Below are 9195 nucleotides of genomic sequence, written 5' to 3'. Positions count from 1 at the left end.
CGCTAAAATCCGAAAAACAAGAGTTATTTTGCTGATATCCCAATGTTAAATTTATTATATGTTATTATGAATTATCTTACAGACACTCATCTAAAGATGGAAAAATTATCCTTTTTTTTTCCTAACTAGGACCTATTAATTCTATATTATGTTTACTAACTTAACAACAATGGAAGTAAAATGAACACCATCCTAGAAGTCACAATTCTATTTACAAGTCATGGCAAGAGAAGGGAAACCACAGAGTCCAAATTTTATCAAGTAACCTAAAACTTTCCAGAACACCAGCTTAACTAGGAAATAAACATGAACTTTGAATTCAAACAGACTTCAGATCAAATCCTCACTTCCCTAACAAGTGTTCAAAATCAAGCAGATAGCTAGGTATTTTATATATTAATAGGAAACATACTATCTACCGCCCAGGGCTGTAAGAGAGGATGCAACCAGCAACAAAGTGCCTAATATTCGCTAGGCATTCAATAAGGGTTAGTTTCCTCCCGCTAAATAAAAACCAAACAATAGTTTTAATTTAGTTAATAATTTAAATGCCAAACAAGAATTATAACAGGAACAAACTCCTATGACTCTTTCAGACGTGTCTGAAAGTGATTAGTTTTCTTGGCCCACAATTAGACAGAGCTGGCTATAAGATTAAGCAACCAGAAACTAGGAAGCTTTTTGAATCCACCAATGATGCTCCCCACTTTTCGGGAGGAATCAACTCTCACAGAGGTACTTGGGGACTTCATTTGGTTTGTTTGTTGCTGCAGCTTTGGGCATCTTTGGACAAAACCAGCTGTGTTCTAATTGGTTCTAATTGGAAAGTGGGAAAATGACTAATTAATGGATCCATAAATTATAGTGCTATCTTGCAATTAGATTTGTTTTGTAAAAGAGAGATATTTGGAATTTGGGCCTTTAATGTCCTCTCCACAAACATCAGTGAAACAAAAGCTAGATTTTGTTTGCGTCTTGTTTGTATGTATATGTCCACATGTGTTATGAACATGAGATATTTTCTCAAGCCCCAGATGGTTTTGCTAAAATTAATTTGTAAAGGAGCTCTACTTAATTGGTTTAAAGGCAAATGCTTGTAAAAACTGGGCACTCTGAACCTCAAAAATTTAGTAACTAATCGAAATATTTTTCAAGTTCATGTGATCTGGGATAATCTTTGATAAATTAAAATTCAAGATTGCTGGTTTAATTAAAATAGACACGTCCTTAGAGTTATCAGCATTGAATATAAAATGTTTATTCTACCAAGGTTTACTATAGGTCAAATAAGCTCATGTTATCTCTGCTGCAATATGTCAGCAAAAATGACTTAAAATGATGATTAACTTTTTCTCATAAAACTTTCATGGGCAATTGTTCAGAGTAAATAGGTTAAATAAATAAAAAGGTTTATAGGTAAACTTTTAATAGCTTTCAAAATCTTTGGTGACCTGAAACTTTGAAGTTTTTCTAGCTTAAATGATAATTTGGGTTCAATTTATTGAATAAGTCTTTTCCAAATAAGATAAAATACTAAAACTATTACTAAAGGCAGGTTTGACTGCTTTTGTCCTACTACAGATAAACTGTGGTTACTTGGGTCTATGATAAACATGTTCTATGCTTTACTGAAAGTTATACTATGAAAAAATACATGTTTCTGGAAGTTATGAAATATATTCACAAATTTGTCAATCTAAAGAATTCTGATGTAACAGTTCACAATAGGTTACTACTTAGTTTTCACTGGAAACTGAAGTTTCTAAAAGTTAAAATTCTGATAAATGTAATTGAGACTGCTAAAAATGATAAGGAAAGCAACTCTATACATAGGAAAGTAAGAGAGATGTTGAAAAAAAAAAAGGTTAAGAAATGAAAATACACTTTTGTTGCAGGGAAAACAAGAAATTTTGTCCTGAAATGAAACTGGTTATTTAGAGAGGAAAAATTTAGGACAAAATCTAAATGAAAAAGGAAAGTTGTACCAGGTTTGTAAAGGGGAATCTTTAAAAAAAAATTTTAAGTGTGGTCAGGACCAAGAGTAATGAATAAGTTTTAAAAGTACACTAGTAAAAGGCTAGAATTCAGTTTTTCTCTCTGTTAGAAAGACAAAGTTTTCCTGGATTGTTGGTCTGCTCTTGATAAAAAATCACGAACAAAGGCGTTTCTTTATCGACCCAGAAAAACAGTTTTTATACTTTGTCTTTATCAGGTCTTCAACCACTTAAGAAGGTTAAATCTTTTCAATATTAAAAGCTAAGTTTTTCTAACAACTGTGTAACCTTCTGTGTTTGCCTTCAGAATCTCTTATGGCCACCTTGGTTAAACAGATAATTAAGTTTTAAGTTTTGTAATGATCTATGATCCTATTTAGGCCTATGCTTTAAAATCTTTTGATTGTAACAAACTTTCCAAATATTCAAATCCTAAAATGAAGTCTTTTTGACTAATTAGGCTTGTCTATTCGATATGTTAAACTACATGAGAAGCATTGTCAGATAAGTGATGATAAACGTTCTTAGGTTATATTGTATAAGTGAATGCTGTAAGTGTAACTAGAAAGTATACAAAATTCCTAAAGTTCTAATATGTTCTGGTGTAATACTATCACTTGAAATTCTAGTTATTAAAATGTTATATGTCACAAAAATAATCAAATTTTCTTGTTGACTGCATTAAAATGAACTCTCATCAGATTTAGACCCTGATGTTCTCACAAATGTGTTTCAGCTTCAAGGAGGTTCATTAAAAGGACTTTGAGGGACGCTTGGGGGGCTCAGTCAGTTAAGCACCTGCCTTCGGCTCAGGTGATGATTCCAGGGTCCTGGGATGGAGTCCCAGATCAGGCTCCCTGCTCAACGGGGAGCCTGCTTCTCCCTCTCCTGCTCTCCCTGCTTGTGCTCTCTCTCTCTCTCTGTGTCAAATAAATAAAAATAAAATCTTTAAAAAAAAGAGAGAGAGAGAGAAAAGTTATTAAAAACTTCTTCAAAAAAATAACAAAAATAGATAAATAAATTTTTTTTAAAAACTAGATTTGTTTTACGAACAATAAATTTGTTTTAATTTGGCTATCTTTGGTGGAAATGAGGGTGATTTTGGAGGAAAAGGTTATTTCAATAACACACTTTCTGGATGTTAAATTCTAGTTCTGATTAACTGTCTTTGAGGGTTTGTTGTTTGCCTATAAAACTAGGCCAGATCCTGAAATATTCCGATTTCCTTAAATATCTGGCTATAACTCCAAACTAAAGTTTCCAATATTCTCCCATTCTTTTGGCTTGAAACACTGAGAAATAAAACTGCCCTTTTCCTTAAAGCCTTGAAAATTGAAGCTAGACAACTTGAGGTAACCTTTGGAGAAACTGCCACAATGGCCCACGTTTAGACAATATTCATGCCTGATGCTCAAAAGGACCAACCAACGACATCTGAACTACAAACCACACACATCCGTCAGGCTGCCACTGCCTGCTCCCACTCCACCTGAGGACGCTTTAAGCCTGGCATCTAGAACTCTTCTCACTGGATTCAAACACTGGATTTGTACTTTGCTCCAAACAAAAACCTATGTTTTCCTTTTGTTTCCACAGAAATTGTCTTATTAATTAGCTGATTGTTTGCACAGCACAGGTCTAACTTTGATAGCAGGAGCACCTCCTAAAATGAAACAACTATTTCAACTTAGATATAGATACATAGATATATAAATATATATATTGCTTAAAGTCATGACAAGATTTAATTCAAAATAAAAACAAAAGACTTCTCTGGTAGGAAAAAAATTTTGATTTTCATCAGTGTAATCCAGATATTTGTCAAGCATGTGTGTCCCCACCTTCCATTCACTATTTCCCCTTAAAAAAAAAAAAAAAAAAAAAAAGGCTGCCATATATACTCCCTTTATGCTTTCTGAGTATTTCTGGCCTTAAATTCATGTGGTCTGAATTCCTACTCCTACTGAATTTTTTTTGAAGCATCCCATGGGTCAGCTGTCCTCCTAAAGCTACTGTCATCTGTGCCACTTCACCATATGCTGTACGAAATTTCCCTCTTCCTGTATTTTCCAAAGCACCACTAACACAAGGCCCTGGTGGACAGTCAACTTTGCTGATGACTTAGGAAAGATAGAGGATAGTGCAATGAGACATGAACAGACAAGAAGATTAGATTTGACATTAGCTGCCGCTGCCCCATGTTCTCTGGCCATCCCCAGACATGGAATTTCTCATGAGCTGTTTTTCTTCTCACTCCTATCTTATCCAAGCCTATTCTTGCCCTTCTCTACACTCTTCAAATCCTGGTATTCTGTTGCACGCACATGCAAAAGATTTTTAAAATCCACCTGTTACTTACACTAATGTAATTATTTGTCTATACTCTTCCATCTAATCTCTGGCCAGAAGCCTTGCCCTACATGACCACCCCTGACCATGAAGGCATTTTTCCTACACCAGAGTAAACCTTTCACTTTTCCCTGGCCAATTATCACAAACCATATATAGGCAGATTCTAAAATAACACTCTTTCTTCCTGTTATGTAAATATACACTTGCCTAACCAGGTGTCTATGAATGCATTTAAGGAAGCTGCATCTGAAGCAAAAAGTTGTAATTCTTACCAAGGAGTGATAAAGACTCTGTCCTTGACCAAATCTGAGTCAGCCTCCTCTGAGTCCTTTTCCCAACTAGGCCCTGACCTCAGGCACCATCCTCAGCCTGCTTAGTCCTGTTTTAGGAAGAATACTGCTGAATTATTTTAGCAAAAAACAAAACAAAACCAAAACCAAAACTACCTTCAATATCTGGTTTAATTCTTCATCCTCCACCCTTGATATCTTATCACCCTTACTTGTTTTCAGCAAAGATCCTGTGGGGCCAGGCTAGCAAGAATCCCCCTACTCTTGATATTTGCTCTTCGTAATTTTCCTTCTACTGCTCCTTGGCCATAAATCTCCACTTGCCTTTGTCATATTCAGAGTTGAGCCCAATCTCCTTCCCCTACTGCAAAGCCCACATTGCAATAGTCCCTCTTGAATAAAGTCTTCTTTATGCCTTTAACAAGTGTCATGAATGACATTTTCTTTAACAAGAGCCAACTGCAACAGAGGGTTATTAGAAAGTGAAGGCATTCTCGAAAATGACCTGCATGCTTTCATGAATCATCAAAATATTCTTATTTCTTAAAAAACATGAAAGATCATAAGTCTACTGGACTTATATTCAAAATTTAAAGAGAACTTTAGACAAGAATTGGTGGCATGTGCTTCTTCAAAAATGTCAATGTCATGAAAGATAAAGCCTAAGAAACTGTTCACAATTGAAGGAGACAAATGAGATATGACAACCAAATGCAATCCATGATCCTGGACTGGATCTTCAGCTCGTGGTGGGGAACATGCTATAAAGTAAATTATAGAACAGTACAGAACAAAGACTTTACCTGAACTATTTGAGAATAAGTTGACAATGTAATGTTCTGTTATCCCCAACTGCTTTAATCTATATTTTGTACAAAGACATTCTCACAGTACAAACATCAAAATCAGGACACTCATATTAATACTTTACTACCATCTATTCCTCAGTCAAGTTTCATTGATTATCCCAATAATGTCCTTAGAACCAAAGGATCCAATTCAGTATCACAAGTTGCATTTAGTTACCATATCTTTTTAGCCTTTTCTGAACTGGAATAGCTCCTCATTCTTTCCTTGACTTTCATGGCCTTGATACTTTGGCAATTTCTCTATAACTTAAAAATGTTTTTCAAAAAAAAAAAAAAAGAATGGCATTGTTATCTCAAGAAAAATTTCATAAAGAACTCCATCCTCAAGACTGAGACAGTAGAGCTAAAGTAGTTATTACATGTAATTACAGTGTTTTATAGAACCATTGAGAATTCTGTAATAATCTATGAAAAGTAGATTAGGTGATTTCCAAGCTACCAAACTTCTGTTTTACAATGATCCTTACTAATTAATCTAGACCTTGCATAGGCCATTGGAAGTCATTCCCCTACTAGGATTTCTTAGGACTATTTTCTTTTTTTTTTTTTTTTTTTTAGGACTATTTTCTGAACCCCAAACTTTGGATAGGCTCAGAGTCCCTAAAAATCACCTAAGTCAAAAATGAAACTAAGTCCATAATAGAAAATAAGAAAGAAAAAAACAAGGAGAATAAAAAGATTTCTACTTAGAGACACTAGTATCTCTAAGACACTATAGACACTTTAGGATTTTGAAATGAAATTATAAAAGGAATGAAATAAATACCTAATGTTTAAAAATATTCCAAGAGTAGAAAAATGAAAATGAAAAAAATCCATAGCTGGATGCATTAACATATTATAAATATGCAAATGTTCTTTCCAGTTTCAAATGGTAGAAAAAACAATAGATCACAAAGTAAAAATCTTTGTAGTACCAGTCCCAGAATTTGGGATTTCACTTTGTTGGTTCTGCCAGATGAAAACATTTCTTCTACCAACATAGTTGCTTACATTATACCATTTTAGAGTTGGGAGGGATATTAAAAAGACTCTAGTTCCAGTCTTTCACTTTAAAGATGATGAACTCAAGAAACAGCACCATTCTTGCTTAATATCACACAATAAAAATGGCTGGGTCAAGACCTGATCCAAAATCTCCTGGCTCCTAGTTCAGTACTCTCCCATTATACAAGAGAATGAGTCACTGGTTTTGTGCAGAAAGGGAACTCTTTTCACATATAAATATAGGGATGAAAATTTCTTGAGCAAGTTTCCATAAGTCAGCTCAATATGATGAAGATCTATTAAACTGTCTGTCTAGTTCATCTCTTCACTAGGATTTGCCTCTTCCTTAAGTTCATAAGATCCTAAGAGTCATCTCTGTTGGTGAGACCACACGCAGTCACAAAATTCCCTGGGAAAATTTGAAATACAGACCAAAGAAAGTGTTTTGATTCAACCTCTTCCTAAGAGTCTGGCCTAGTAATACGTGATCTGGCGAAGCAGTAGTCGAAATTTAAACCACATGAACAGAGATCAAACGAAAGCCAGTCCACAATAAGAGGAATGAAGGTGCACAGAAAGCAGCAGAGAAGAGAAATGGAGAAGTTCTGGTAAAGGTCTAGGGCTAGTTCCAGCTCCTTCCTGAGCCGATTTGCCTCTTTGTTTTTGAATTCCATGATACACCTCTATATATTCATAAATAAATCTCTATCTAATAGCTCTAACGGGATACCCAACCAAATAATCCCGAGTAATTCTATAGCCTTTGCAATACAAAGTAAAGTGCATTCCAAAGACTCCTTTGTCTGTTTAAGGTGATAGCCACCTAATTAGCAGTAATAGGTGCTATTACTAATCCATCAATATCTTCTCACAGAATCTTCTTGTAATGCTAAAGACAAACATTAGCAACAGAGAATTTGACCTACAATCCTGGAACAGAGAAAATCCAGTTAACACACAGGAGTTGAACCAATGACACTGAAAAAGCACCCTTACTCAACCCACTAGCTAATAATCATGTAGTCATTGATACACACATGGAACAAACACACATAGAACATGAACAAAAGCAAAAGGTGCCAATATTTATTTATCCATGTCCATTCATGGGAGAGGTTGTTTTCACTTTGAGCCATTAATTTTGTTTCTTTAAGTAAATATAGCTTTAGAGCAAAGAAAAAAGAGCATTCATTCAGGTTTATTGTAATATTGGTTGATTCCCCAATATTATTCCTCCCCACTGATGATTAAACTAAACCTAACAGTAGCTTTTAACATTCTCCCTGACAACTGTTATTGGCCTATGTGCATCCAACTTGAGTTGGCCCAATCGCCTACAATCTCCCATGAGTTTAATCGGGTTACATCTGGGTTGGTTGGTTTGTTGGCTTATCAGGACTACCTCACTGAGTGAGATGACATTCCTTTTTTCTGGAATTCAGTGAGATGACACTTCTTTTTCTGGAATTTCAAAGCTAGTAATCAAATTCAAAACACCCCTCTCTTCCTCTCTCCCAATTTCAAATGAATGAGAAAGCATGTAGTACCAATTAGGGATTCTAATCACAAGGGGAAGCTGCCCTTTATGAATTCAACAGTGACAGCAGAACAGAGAAAAAGATAAAATCTAAGTTCTTACAGACATCATTGACCCAGTAAATCAACGAACTCCAGAGCCAGCCCTGGCTCTGGAAATCTAATTAAAGCCATAATGATCTTCTTTAAGCTAATTTGGGGTCAGAGATTTCTATCATTTCCTGACAAAAATGTCTTGAATAATTTAGTTCACACCCCATACCTAAATAAAATACCCTTAACTTTCTTTTGGTCTCCCAATAGCCAAGTGAATTGTCTGAACTCTGAATTCTAATTTAAGTTTCATAAATGGACCTGCAAATCAGCAAAGATGTGGCCTTTGCTGGGATCAGTCACAGATTTCTGACAGGCCCCATATATTTCCCATTAAAAATGAACTGATTGGCATTATAGTGTGCAGACGCCTATGAGTTTAGTCTATCATGCTTCTTGTCTCAGTACTACCTTATCTTGGATTAAAAAAAAAAGTTCCGGAGAGGAGTGCAAGATAGCAGAGGAGCAGGAGGCTTAAATTTCGTCTGGTCCCAGGAATTCAGCTAGATAGCTATCAGACCATTCTGAACACCTACAAACTCAACTGGAGAATGAAGAAAAGAATAGCAGCAACTCTATGAACAGAAAAGTGACCACTTTCTGCAAGGAAACCAGTTTAAAACAGGAGTTGAGCTCCAGCTCGGTGTCCCAAGATGGCGGAGGAGCAGGAGACCTAAAGTTCGTCTGGTCCCAGGAATTCAGCAAGAGAGCTACCAAACCATTCTGCATACCTATGAACACAACTGGAGAACGAAGAAAAGAGTAGCAGAAACTCCATGAACAGAAAAGCGACCACTTTCTGCAAGGAGGAGAAAAGATGGCGGAGGAGTAGGAGACCCTTTCTCAGCTGGTCCCGAGTCGAGCTGGATATCTACCAGACAATCCTGAAAACCCACGGAATCAGCCTGAGACGCAGGAAGATACATCTGGATCTCTACAAATGAACATCTCCAGCGCTGAGTATTGAGGTACGAAACGGGGAGCTGTGAATCTGCACACAGATATAGGAAGAGAAACAGAAGGTGGTGGGAGCCGCCGCGCTCAGGCGCCGGGAAGCGGTAGCCACTTGTGCTG

At 36.1% G+C, this 9195-nt stretch overlaps 1 protein-coding gene across 1 annotated transcript in view; it reads left to right on the top strand.

Annotated features, from left to right (window-relative positions):
* Positions 1-464: 464 nt before the first annotated feature.
* Positions 465-9195, top strand: part of ADH4 (alcohol dehydrogenase 4 (class II), pi polypeptide) — a 41081-nt gene continuing 32350 nt past the window's right edge. Inside the window, exon 1 of the mRNA XM_026509676.3 lies at positions 465-735. The gene's annotated coding sequence lies outside the window, so the exon portion shown is untranslated. The remainder of the gene's footprint in view (positions 736-9195) is intronic.

This window comes from Ursus arctos, unplaced genomic scaffold (assembly GCF_023065955.2).
Source record: "Ursus arctos isolate Adak ecotype North America unplaced genomic scaffold, UrsArc2.0 scaffold_9, whole genome shotgun sequence".
In the NCBI taxonomy this organism is placed as follows: Eukaryota; Metazoa; Chordata; class Mammalia; order Carnivora; family Ursidae; genus Ursus; species Ursus arctos.
This window is presented reverse-complemented; position numbering and strand designations above follow the sequence as displayed.